The 12,042-nt window shown below is 37.6% G+C and overlaps 1 protein-coding gene across 5 annotated transcripts in view; it reads left to right on the top strand.

Moving 5' to 3' along the window:
• CNOT6 (CCR4-NOT transcription complex subunit 6) overlaps positions 1-12,042 on the top strand; it is a 66,812-nt gene that overhangs the window by 40,276 nt on the left and 14,494 nt on the right. The window lies entirely within an intron of this gene.

Here is a 12,042-nt window from a genome sequence, read left to right as displayed (position 1 = left end):
TTTCTTAAAAATACAGTTATAAAGTGAGGTTTTATTTCTGTAAATCCATTTCATATTATAAAAGTAATGGTATTGTTCACAAAAACAAATGGAAATTGCAAACAATACATTTACAAATATATGTAAAACCATGTTCAACAAACATCAGCTTTATAAATCATTCTTTGGAAAGTTTTTGTCTGTATGGGCTACACTGGCTGAGGCCTCTTAAAATGGAAGTCAGGGAAATGTGAGCTGCAAATGCCTTTTCTGTTGTATCTCCCTATGATAAGTCTAATTTATTCTTATTTTCCTATTTTGAAATTTGAAAAACAAATATATAAAATGTGGCAAAGTGTAATTCATATACAGACTACCAGAATTAACAATTAATATTTTTTCACTTTTGTGTCCATTTTTTAATGCAAAAGAAATAGAACATTACAGAACATTAAGGCCCTCTTTGTTCCTCTTCTAGTCTCTTTTTCGTCCCAGAGGCAGCTACTGTTGTGTGTCCCTCTGGTTCAAGGTTTTGTAATCTTACAGTATATATTTTACAAACCTTAATCTGTATTCATTTCTCTAAGGATTTACAAACTTTATTTGAAGTTAGGGTCATTGCTCACAAATTTTCACACTGATTTAAGTAAACGCTGGGGCCAGGTAGGGAAGTCTTTATGGCACATTTGTTTTTGATTAGTCCTTGGTCTTCCACTTCAGAAAAATCCTTTACTGTTCAACATTTATGCCTTTATGTTTCTTTCTTGGAAGTATAGTTTCACCGAGATAGTTCGTTTATCTCAGCTATTCTGTTGGACATTGTTACATGTCTGTCTGCAATAGCAGTCTTTTCACTTGATTTCACCTTTTTAAGACAAATCCTATGTTATTTTCCTGACTTTGCAACTTACACTTTAATGCTGTGCTAGCTACTTCTTAAAACAGTTACATTTTCCTTGCTCTCTGAAAACTTCTTTAATGATTTCTCATGGCACCTGTTAATTATTTGGAAGAGAAAATGTATCACTTAGTTCAAAAATCATGTCTATTTGCTATTTTATCCATTTGTACAGAGCCAAAGTACTTCTGCCTCATGAATCAGTTCATATCATTTTCTTTAAAGTTGATTGCATAGGGCTAGCATGCGTCCCTTTTTTTTTTTTTACATTTTTCCATGTTCTTCAAAATTGTTCTACTGTGAAAGATAGGACTAGAACCTTAGATAGTGTATTCTTTTTTTTTATTTTGAGATAAGAGATTTATGTGAACCTGCAAGAAATAATTCAGGGAACAATCCATGTGCCTTTTACCAATTTCCCCCCAGTGATAACATCTTTCAAAACTATACTACATAGACTTGCCTGGTGGCACAGTGGTTAAGAATCCGCCTGCCAATGCAGGACACACAGGTTCAAGCCCTGGTCCGGGAAGATCCCACATGCTGAGGAGCGACTAAACCCGTGCGCCACAACTACTGAGCCTGCAGTCTAGAGCCCGCGAGCCACAACTACTGAGCCCACGCACCTAGAGCCTGTGCTCCGCAACAAGAGAAGCAACCGCAATGAGAGGCCCACACACCACAACAGAGTAGTCCCCGCTCGCTGCAACTACAGAAGGCCCCCGCGCAGTAACGAAGACCCACTGCAGCCAGAAAATAAAAAACAAAACAAAAACTGTAGTACAGCATCACAACCAGGATATTGACATTGATACAGTCAAGGTACAGAACAGTTCCATCACCAAAGGATCCCTCATGTTGCCCTTTGATAGGCACACTTGCTTTCCTCTTGCCCCAGTTCACTCCTGAACTTCTGACAACCACTGATATGTTATCTATTTCTATAATTTTGTTATTTAAAAAATAATATATAAATAGAATCATGCTGTGTGTAACCTTCTGAGATTGGGTTCCCCTCCCCATACCCAAGGTTAATTCTTCGGAGATTCACCCAGGTTGTGGGTGTTTGCTCCTTTATATTGTTGAGTAGTATTACTTGGTATGGATGTATCACAGGTTGTTTAATCATTGACCTATTTAAGGACATCTGGGTGGTTTCCAGTATTTTGCTGTTACAGATGAAGCTGCTGTTAACATTCTGTGTGCAGGTTATTGTGTGAATGTAAGTCTTTATTTCTCTAAGATAAATGCCCAGGAGTGCAGTTGCTGGGTCATAGGTTAATTTCATGGTCAGTTTTTTTTAAGAAACTGCCAGGTTGTTTTCCAGACTGCTGTACTATTTTACATTTTTACCAGTAATAAATGAGTGATCCAGTTTCTTTGCATCCTTATCAGTGTTTGGTATTGTCACTATTTGATTTTTTTAACATCTTTATGGAGTATAATTGCTTTACAATGGTGTGTTAGTTTCTGCTGTATAACAGAGTGAATCAGTTATACATATACATATATCCGCATATCTCCTCCCTCTTGCACCTCCCTCCCATCGTCCCTATCCCACCCCTCTAGGTGGACAAAAAGCACCGAGCTGATCTCCCTGTGCTATGTGGCTGCTTCCCACTAGCTTATCTGTTTTACATTTGGTAGTGTATATATGTCCATGCCACTCTATCCCTTTGTCCCAGCTTACCCTTCCACCTCCTAGTGTACTCAAGTCCATTTTCTACATCTGTGTCTTTATTCCTGTCCTGCCCCTAGGTTCTTCAGAACCATTTTTTCTTATTTTAGATTCCATATATACGTGTCAGCATATGGTATTTATTTTTCTCTTTCTGACTTACTTCACTCTATGTGACGGTCTCTAGGTCCATCCACCTCACCACAAATAACTCAATTTTGTTTCTTTTTATGGCTGAGTAATATTCCATTGTATGTATGTGCCACATTTTTATCCATTCATCTGTTGATGGACACTTAGGTTGCTTCCATGTCCTGGCTATTGTAAATAGAGCTACAATGAACATTGTGGTACATGACTCTTTGAATTATGGTTTTCTCAGGGTATATGCCCAGCAGTGGGATTGTTGGGTCGTATGGTAGTTCTATTTTTAGTTTTGTAAGGAACCTCCATACAGTTCTCCATAGTGGCTGTATCAATTTACATTCCCACCAACAGTGCAAGAGGGTTCGCTTTTCTCCACACCCTCTCCAGCATTGATTGTTTGTAGACTTTTTGATGATGGTCATTCTGACAGGTGTGAGATGATACCTCACTGTAGTTTTGATTTGCATTTCTGTAATGATTAGTGATGTTGAGCATCCTTTCATGTGTTTGTTGGCAATCTGTATATCTTCTTTGGAGAAATATCTGTTTAGGTCTTCTGCCCATTTTTGGATTGGGTTGTTTGTTTTTTTTGATATTGAGCTGCATGATCAGCTTGTATATTTTGGAGATTAATCCTTTGTCAGTTGCTTCATTTGCAAATATTTTCTCCCATTCTGAGGGTTGTCTTTTGGTCTTGTTTATGGTTTCCTTTGCTGTGCAAAAACTTTTAAGTTTCATTAGGTTCCATTTGCTTATTTTTGTTTCCATTTCTCTAGGAGGTGGGCCAAAAAGGATATTGCTGTGATTTATGTCATAGAGTGTTCTGACTATGTTTTCCTCTAAGAGTTTTATAGTGTCTGGCCTTACATTTAGGGCTTTAATCCATTTTGAGTTTATTTTTATGTATGGTGTTAGGGAGTGTTCTAATTTCATTCTTTTACAAGTAGCTGTCCATTTTTCCCAGCACCACTTATTGAAGAGGCTGCCTTTTATCCATTGTATATTCTTGCCTCCTTTATCAAAGATAAGGTGACTGGGCTTCCCTGGTGGCGCAGTGGTTGAGAGTCTGCCTGCCGATGCAGGGGACGCGGGTTCGTGCCCGGTCTGGGAAGATCCCACATGCCATGGAGCGGCTAGGCCCATGAGCCGTGGCTGCCAAGCCTGCGCGTCCGGAGCCTGTGGTCCACCATGGGAGAGGCCACAACAGTAAGAGGCCCGCGTACCGCAAAAAAAAAAAAAAAAAAGATAAGGTGACCATATGTGCGTGGGTTTCTATCCTGTTCCATTGATTGATATTTCTATTTTTGTGCCAGTAACATACGCTCTTGATTACTGTAGCTTTGTAGTATAGTCTGAAGTCAGGGAGCCTGATTCCTCCAGCTCCGTTTTTCTTTCTCAAGATTGCTTTGGCTATTCGTGTTTTTTTGTGTTTCCATACAAATTGTGAAAAAAAATTTTTTTTTTTGGCGGTACGCAGGCCTCTCACTGTTGTGGCCTCTCCCGTTGCAGAGCACAGGCTCCGGACGCGCAGGCTCAGCAGCCATGGCTCACGGGCCCAGCCGCTTCGCAGCACGTGTGATCCTCCTGGACTGGAGCACAAACCCGTGTCCCCTGCATTGGCAGGCAGACTCTCAACCACTGTGCCACCAGGGAAGCCCCAAATTGTGAAATTTTTTGTTCTAGTTCTATGAAAAATGCCATTGGTCATTTGATAGGGATTGCATTGAATCTGTAGGTTGCTTTTGGTAGTATAATCATTTTCACAATGTTGATTCTTCCAATCCAAGAACAAGGTATATCTCTCCATCTGCTTGTATCGTCTTTAATTTGTTTCATCAGTGTCTTATAGTTTTCTGCGTACAGGTCTTTTGCCTCCTTAGGTAGGTTTATTCCTAGGTATTTTATTCTTTTTGTTGCAATGGTAAATGGGAGTGTTTCCTTAATTTCTCTTTCAGATTTTTCATCATTAGTGTATAGGAATGCAAGAGATTTCTGTGCATTAATTTTGTATCCTGCTACTTTATCAGATTCATTGCTTAGCTCTAGTAGTTGTCTGGTAGCATCTTTAGGATTCTGTATGTATAGTATCATGTCATCTGCAAACAGTGACAATTTTACTTCTTCTTTTCCAATTTGGATTCCTTTTATTTCCTTTTCTTCTCTGATTGCTGTGGCTAAAATTTCCAAAACTATGTTGAATAATAGGGATGAGAGTGGGCAACCTTGTCTTGTTCCTGATCTTAGTGGAAATGGTTTCAGTTTTTCACCGTTGAGAGCAATGTTGGCTCTGGGTTTGTCATATATGGCCTTTCTTATGTTGAAGTAAGTTCCCTCTGTGCCTACTTTCTGGAGGGTTTTTATCATAAATGGGTATTGAATTTTGTCGAAAGCTTTTTCTGCATCTATTGAGATGATCGTGTGATTTTTCTCGTTCAATTTGTTAATATGGTTTGTCACATTGATTGATTTGTGTATATTGAAGAATCCTTGCATTCCTGGGATAAACCCCACCTGATCATGGTGTATGATCCTTTTAATGTGCTGTTGGATTATGTTTGCTAGTAGTTTGTTGAGGATTTTTGCATCTATGTTCATCTGTAATATTGGCCTGTAGTTTTCTTCTTTTGTGACATCTTTGTCTGGTTTTGGTATCAGGGTGATAGTGGCCTCATAGAATGAGTTTGGGATCGTTCCTCCCTCCACAAATGAGTTTGGGATTGTTTGGAAGAGTTTGAGAAGTATAGGTGTTAGCTCTTCTCTAAATGTTTGATAGAATTTGCCTGTGAAGCCATCTGGTCCTGGGCTTTTGTTTGTTGGAAGATTTTTTTTTTTAACTTCTTTATTTTTTTGGGGGGCCGCGTTGTGTCTTCGTTGCTGCGCACAGGCTTTCTCTAGTTGCAGTGAGCGGGGGCTACTCTTCGTTGCGGTGCGCGGGCTTCTCATTGCAGTGGCTTCTCTTTGTTGTGGAGCACGGGCTCTAGGCGCATGGACCTCAGTAGTTGTGGCGCACGGGCTTTCTTGCTCCGCGGCATATGGGATCTTCCCGGGTCAGGGCTCGAACCCGTGTCCCCTGCATTGGCAGGTGGGTTCTTAACCACTGCGCCACCAGGGAAGTCCTGTTGGAAGATTTTTAATCACAGTTTCAATTTCAGTGCTTGTGATTGGTCTGTTTGTATTTTCAGTTTCCTAGTTCAGTGTCAGAAGGTTGTGCTTTTCTAAGAATTTGTCCATTTCTTCCAGGTTGTCCATTTTATTGGCATATAGTTGCTTGTAGTAATCTCTCATGATCCTTTGTATTTCTGCAGTGTCAGCTGTTACTTCTCCGTTTTCATTTCTAATTCTATTGATTTGAGTCTTCTCGCTTTTTTTCTTGATGAGTCTGGCTAAAGGTTTATCAATTTTGTTTTATCTTCTCAAAGAACCAGCTTTTAGTTTTATTGATCTTTGCTATCGTTTCTTTCATTTCTTTTTCATTTATTTCTGATCTGATCTTTATGATTTCTTTCCTTCTGTTAACTTTGGGGGGTTTTTTTGGTGTTCTTCTCCTCTCTAATGCTTTAGGTGTAGGGTTAGTTTGTTTATTTGAGACATTTGTTGTTTCTTGAGGTAGGATTGTATTGCTGTAAACTTCCCTCTTAGAACTGCTTTTGCTGCATCCCATAGGTTTTGGGTCGTCGTGTTTTCATTGTCATTTGTTTCTAGGTATTTTTTGATTTCCTCTTTGATTTCTTCAGTGATCTCTTGGTTATTTAGTAGTGTATTGTTTAGCCTCATGTGTTTGTAGTTTTTACAGATTTTTTTCCTGTAATTGATATCTAGTCTCATAGCGTTGTAGCCGGAAAAGATACTTGATACTATTTCAATTTTCTTAAATTTACCAAGGCTTGATTTTGTATCATTCTACTTTGTTGAACCCAATTCTAGTTCTAGGAGTTGGTTTTTCTATTTTTTGTAGGTTTTTTAGTAATTAAAAAATTTTTTTCTATGTAGAAAATTAGTCACCTGCAAATAGGGAGAAGTTTATTTCTTTCCAATATGTATGCTTTTCTTTCCTTTTTCTTGCCTTATGGCACTAACCAGAACTTGCAGCTCTATGTTGAATAAGACTTGTGAGAGCAGAGATCCCCCCTTTTCCCCGACCTTAGAAAGTATTCTGTCTTCATTGTTCAGTATAATGTTAGCATGGGTATTTTGTAGATGCCCTATCAATTTGAGGATTTTTCCTTCTATCCTTCTTTTTCTGAGAGTTTTAAATCATGAATGGGTATTTAATTTTGTCAAATGTTTGTTCTCCATCAGTTGATATGTGATATATAATTTTTCTTCTTTAGCCTGATAATTAATTTTTGAATATTGAAACAGGCTTGCATTCCTAGAATAAAATCCGCTTGATCATGGTGTACAATTTGTTTATTGCTGGTAAGTGTATGCTAATATTTTAATGATTTTTGACTGTATTCATGAGAGATATTTGTCTGTAGTTTTGTTTTCTGTTTGTTTTATACTCACTTTGCCTGGTTTTGGTATCAAGGTGATATTAGCTTTATGAAATGAATTTGAAAGTGTTCCCTCATCTTCTGTTTTCCAGAAGAGATTCTGTAGAATTAGAGTTAATCCTTTTTTAAATGTTTAGTAGAATTTTTCAGTGCAACAGTCTGGGTTGATTTCTTTTCTGGTAGTTTTAAAATTATGAATTCATTTCCTTTACTAGGTGTAGTGCTATTAAATTATCTACTGGGTGAGTTGTGATGATTTGTGTTTTTCAGGGAAGTGGCCCATATCATCTGTGTTGTTAAATTTATGTATGTAGAGTTGTTTATAGTATTCCCTTATCCTTCTGATTTCTGTAGGGTCTGTAGTGATACCCTTATTCCCTTTCGTTGTTGATATTAGTAATTTTTGTCTCTCTTTTTCTTTATCAGTCTTGGATAAAGGTTCGTCAGTTTTATTGATCTTGTCAAAGAAACAGCTTTAAAATTTTTTTCCTCCATTTTTCTGTTTTCAGTTTCACTGATTTCTGCTCTTTAGTATTTCTATGCTGCTTTTTCTTTGGGTTTATTTTACTCTTTTTCTCTCGGTTGTTAGGGTAGAAGCTTAGATTATTGAATTGGGACTTTTTTCTTCTGATGTATGCATTTAGTGCTGTAACTCTCCCTCTTGGCCCTGCTTTAGCTGTGTCCAGCAACAAATTTTATTTTCACTAGCTCAGTGCATTTTGAAATTTCCCTTCAGACTTCCTCTTTGACCCATGGATCAGTCAGAATTTTCCAAGTGTTTGCACATTTTCCTATTGTCTTTCAGTTACTGATTTTTAGTGTCATTCCATTGTGGTTGAAGAGTACATTCTACATAATTTCAGTTCTTTTAAATTTGTGGATGTTTGGTTTTATGGCCCAGGATATGATCTATCCTAGTATTTGTCCCTTGGGCATTGGGCAAGAGTTTTGTATTCTGCTGTTACTGTGTAGATGATGTATAAATAGTTAGATCTAATATATTTGTCTGATATCTATTAGATTGATGGTTTGTGGACTTTTGTCTGGTTCTATCAATTTTTCAGAGAGGGGTGTTGACGTCTTCAGCTGTAATTGTAGACTTCTCTATTGTCCTTTCAGTTCCATCAGTTTTTGGATGGAATTGTTTTTGCTTAAAATATTTTGCAGTTTTGTTGTTTGATAGATACACATTTAGAATTGCTAATTCTTCTTGGGGGATTGGCCCTTTATCATTACATAAGGCCACTCGCAGTGTGGTGATTTTCTCTGAAATCTACTTGATCTGATATTAATATAGTCACTCCTGCTTTCCTCTGACTAATGTTTGCATGATTTTTTTTCCATCCTTTTCCTTTCAACCTGCTTATATTGTTATATTTGAAGTGGGTTTCTTGTTGATAGCATATAGTTGGGTCATGTTTTTAAATCCACACTGCCAATTTTCTGTCTTTTAATTGGTCTATTTAGACCATTTACATTTACTATAATTGTTGATTTATTGGGGCTTACATCGGCCACTTTATTTTTTGTTTTCTGTTTGTTCTCCTTGCTTTTGTTTTTCTGTTTTCTTTTTCTTGCTTTCCTATGGGTTATTTGAGCATCTTTTTACATTTCCATTTTAATTTGTCTGTGATGTGTTTGAATTATCTTTTTCAGTGGTTGCTCTAGGTATTTCAGTATATAAACTTAATTTATCATAGTCTTCTGGTGTTACTACTTTACCAGTTTGAGTGACATATAAAAACCATAGCTCTTTTTATGACCTTTTATTTGCCTGTTCCCCCAGTTAACTGCCAAACAAGATTCAGAAAACTTGAGAAGGAAAGCCTATTATATTTGCCCCCCCTTTTATTAAACCATAATCTTTTTTTTTCCTTCCTGATATTCCAGGGTTCCTTCTATTATCATTTCCTTTCCATTTAGAGAACTTTCATTAATGGTTCTCTTAGGGGAGGGTCTGCTGGCAACAGAGTGTCTTAGTTCTCTGTCATCTGAAAATGTCTTTGTTTCTCCTTCATTCCCGAAGGATATTTTCGCTGGATATAGGATTCTGGGTTGACAGGTCTTTTCTTTCAGCACTTGAAAAATACCATGCCACTTTCTACTGGTTTGTGATGAGAAATTTGTGGTTATTCATATTGTTTTTCCCCTACAGATAAGGTTGTTTTTCTCTGGCTGCCTTCAAGATTTTTTTCTTTGTCTTTAGTTTTCAGAAGTCTAATTATGATGTTGCTTGGTATAGATTCCTTTGGGTTTGTCCTGTTTGAAGTTTTTGAATCTGTAGGTTTAGGTTTCTTGCCAAATTGGGGGAACTTTCACCATTTCTTTAGTACTTCCTCAGCCCTGTACTCTTCTGCTTCCGTTGCTCTGAGGACATGAATGTTAAATTTTTTGTTGTAGTTCCACTGGTCCCTGAGGCTCTCTGTTCATTTATTTTTTTCAATCTGTTTCCTTTCTGTTGTTCAGATTGCATAATTGTAGTGTTATACCTTCCAGTTCGCTGATTCTTTCCTTTGACCCTCCATTCTGCTGTTGAACCCATCCAACTGAGTTTTTTATTTCATTTATCCTATTTTACAGTTTTAATATTTCCATTTGGTTTTTACATTTCATTTGTTTACCAAAACTTTGTTTACTGAGTCTTCTTATTTTTTTGTCATTTTATTTCAGGCATGTTTGTAATTTTTCATTGAAGCATTTTTATCATGCCTTCTCTGTTTTGCTCAGATCATTCTAATGTTTCTATCATCTCAGTATTGGAATCTATTATCTTTTTCATTCAGTTTGAAATTTTCCTGGTTCTTGGTATGATTAGTGATTTTCACTTGAAGCTGGACATATTCACATTATGTTATAAGACTCTGGATCTTATTTAAACCTTTTTTGCTGGCTTTCTCTATCACTGCTGTGGCAGGGAAAATGGAGAACACCATCTCCTTACTGCCAGGGGAGGTAGGAGTTAAGATTCCACTTAGCCTTTGTTGACACCTGAGGGTCAGCTGGGTACAGGTGGCAGTTTTGGCTCCTTATGTGGTCTCCATAGTCACTGCATTGGGGTGACCTCATTACTGTTGGGAGATGGTAAAAGTCTTGACTCTACTCAGCCTCCTCTGACGTCATCTCCAGAAGGGAGGTGGAGGAGCACCTCATTACTGCGGGTTGGGGTGATAGTCCAGGCTTCCCTTCTTGGTCTCTGCAGACACTACAGGGTGGAGGAGGAGGTGCTTGTTACTGCCTGGAGGGGATAAAAGTCCCAGCTACCTTCTTGGCCTTCTCTGACCCTACCCTGCTAGGGGTGTTGGGGTACCTCCTTACTTCCTCATAAGGGTGTAAGTCTAAGCTCCCTGCTTGGTCTTTGCTGGCATGAGTAGAGAGGATGCCATGTATGTTTCTTTGGTGTTTAGCTGTAGTAGAGCTGTTACTATCTAAAAGTTTTGTTTTGTTAGGCTGCCCTTTCCTGGCCCTTTGGCGTTTGTTGGAATTTTTTTTCTGTACCCACAGGTGTTTCTGTGTTGCTGGCTTCTTAGCTCTGTGTCTGGGATATATGAGACAAATAGTAAACCCAAGGAATTCACCACTGTGTTGTTCCTCAGGTCCTGAAGTCTCTGAACATTCTGCCTTCTTACCACATTTCAGAGTCTTACATTTCTTTACACATAATTAATGGGATTTTAGTTGTATTCAGCAGGAGAAATAGGGAAAAGTATGTTTACTTCATCTTTCCAGAAACGACTTCTCTCATTCACTTTTGTTCCTTAGTTCTGAGACTCAGTATCATGTTTTAATTCCAGAATTGTATTGTACTTGTTAAGTTTACCCTATGTGTATTATTTTTCCAGGCAATGAAAAGTAGATTAAATTTAAAGGAATTCCAAAGAACAAGCAGATGTTGTGGGAAATATACCATTTGGCTTCATGCATTTATTAGAGAGTCAAAAATAGATGTTTGGGTTTGGGGATGGTTTTTAATTTTATAGAAAGATCTTAGAAGGGAGGATCACATAGTTATAAGTACTCAGCAGTTGCCTTTAAATATTTTTTGCACTAGAAAGTAGTAAAAATAACAGCAGTAATGTAGGTCTAGTTAGAATGGGATGCTTACCTGGTACTGAGAAGTTTTTTGGTTGACTTCATTTTCTCAAGATATCCTTAACAGGGTCCTGGTAACTTTGAGGTTATAGCTACCTATCTCATAGGATTGTGACTAAATGAAAATTTTAGGACTCTGGTATCTGTAAAGAACTGTACACATATGGGGAATGATACTATTGTTACTTGTCTTCCTACAAATATATACCTTGCACTTATAGGAGCATGTTTTTACCTTTACAGTTCTTAAAATCCTAACTTAGGATTCTTCCCATCCGTGTAATCCAGCTTTTAATGAAGGATACTTCACTACCTCACAGGTCAGGGCATTTCATCTTAAATAATTCTAATGTTTAACAAACACTTCTATTCTGAGCTTGGTCCTCATTCTGCCTTTTGAGTCTACTCTTTCACAAGAGAAAAGGAAAAAAATACTTTTTTCTCTGTGTGGTGATCATTCTTATAGTCCATACCTTTTTTTTTTTTTAAATTTGGAATGGCTAAGATCTCTCATCATTTTACCTATCTTCCATCTATAGAATTTATTAGTCTTTCTTAAAATGGAGCATGGGTAGGAACTTTGCTTTTGAAACAGTGTACTATGCTGTTCCTTGTACATAAGAAGTCCTTCTGAGAGAATTTGAGACTATTAACAATACATGTAAATCATTGCATTAGCTTTCATTTTTGGCACTTACGAAACAGTGATTGAATTTACTGTTGGATCACTGCCCTGGGGTTTTCCCCTTCATTAG

The sequence above is a fragment of the Globicephala melas genome, chromosome 3 (genome assembly GCF_963455315.2).
Source record: "Globicephala melas chromosome 3, mGloMel1.2, whole genome shotgun sequence".
In the NCBI taxonomy this organism is placed as follows: domain Eukaryota; kingdom Metazoa; phylum Chordata; class Mammalia; order Artiodactyla; family Delphinidae; genus Globicephala; species Globicephala melas.
Note: the sequence above shows the minus strand (reverse complement) of the source record. Positions and strands in the feature narration are given on the sequence as shown.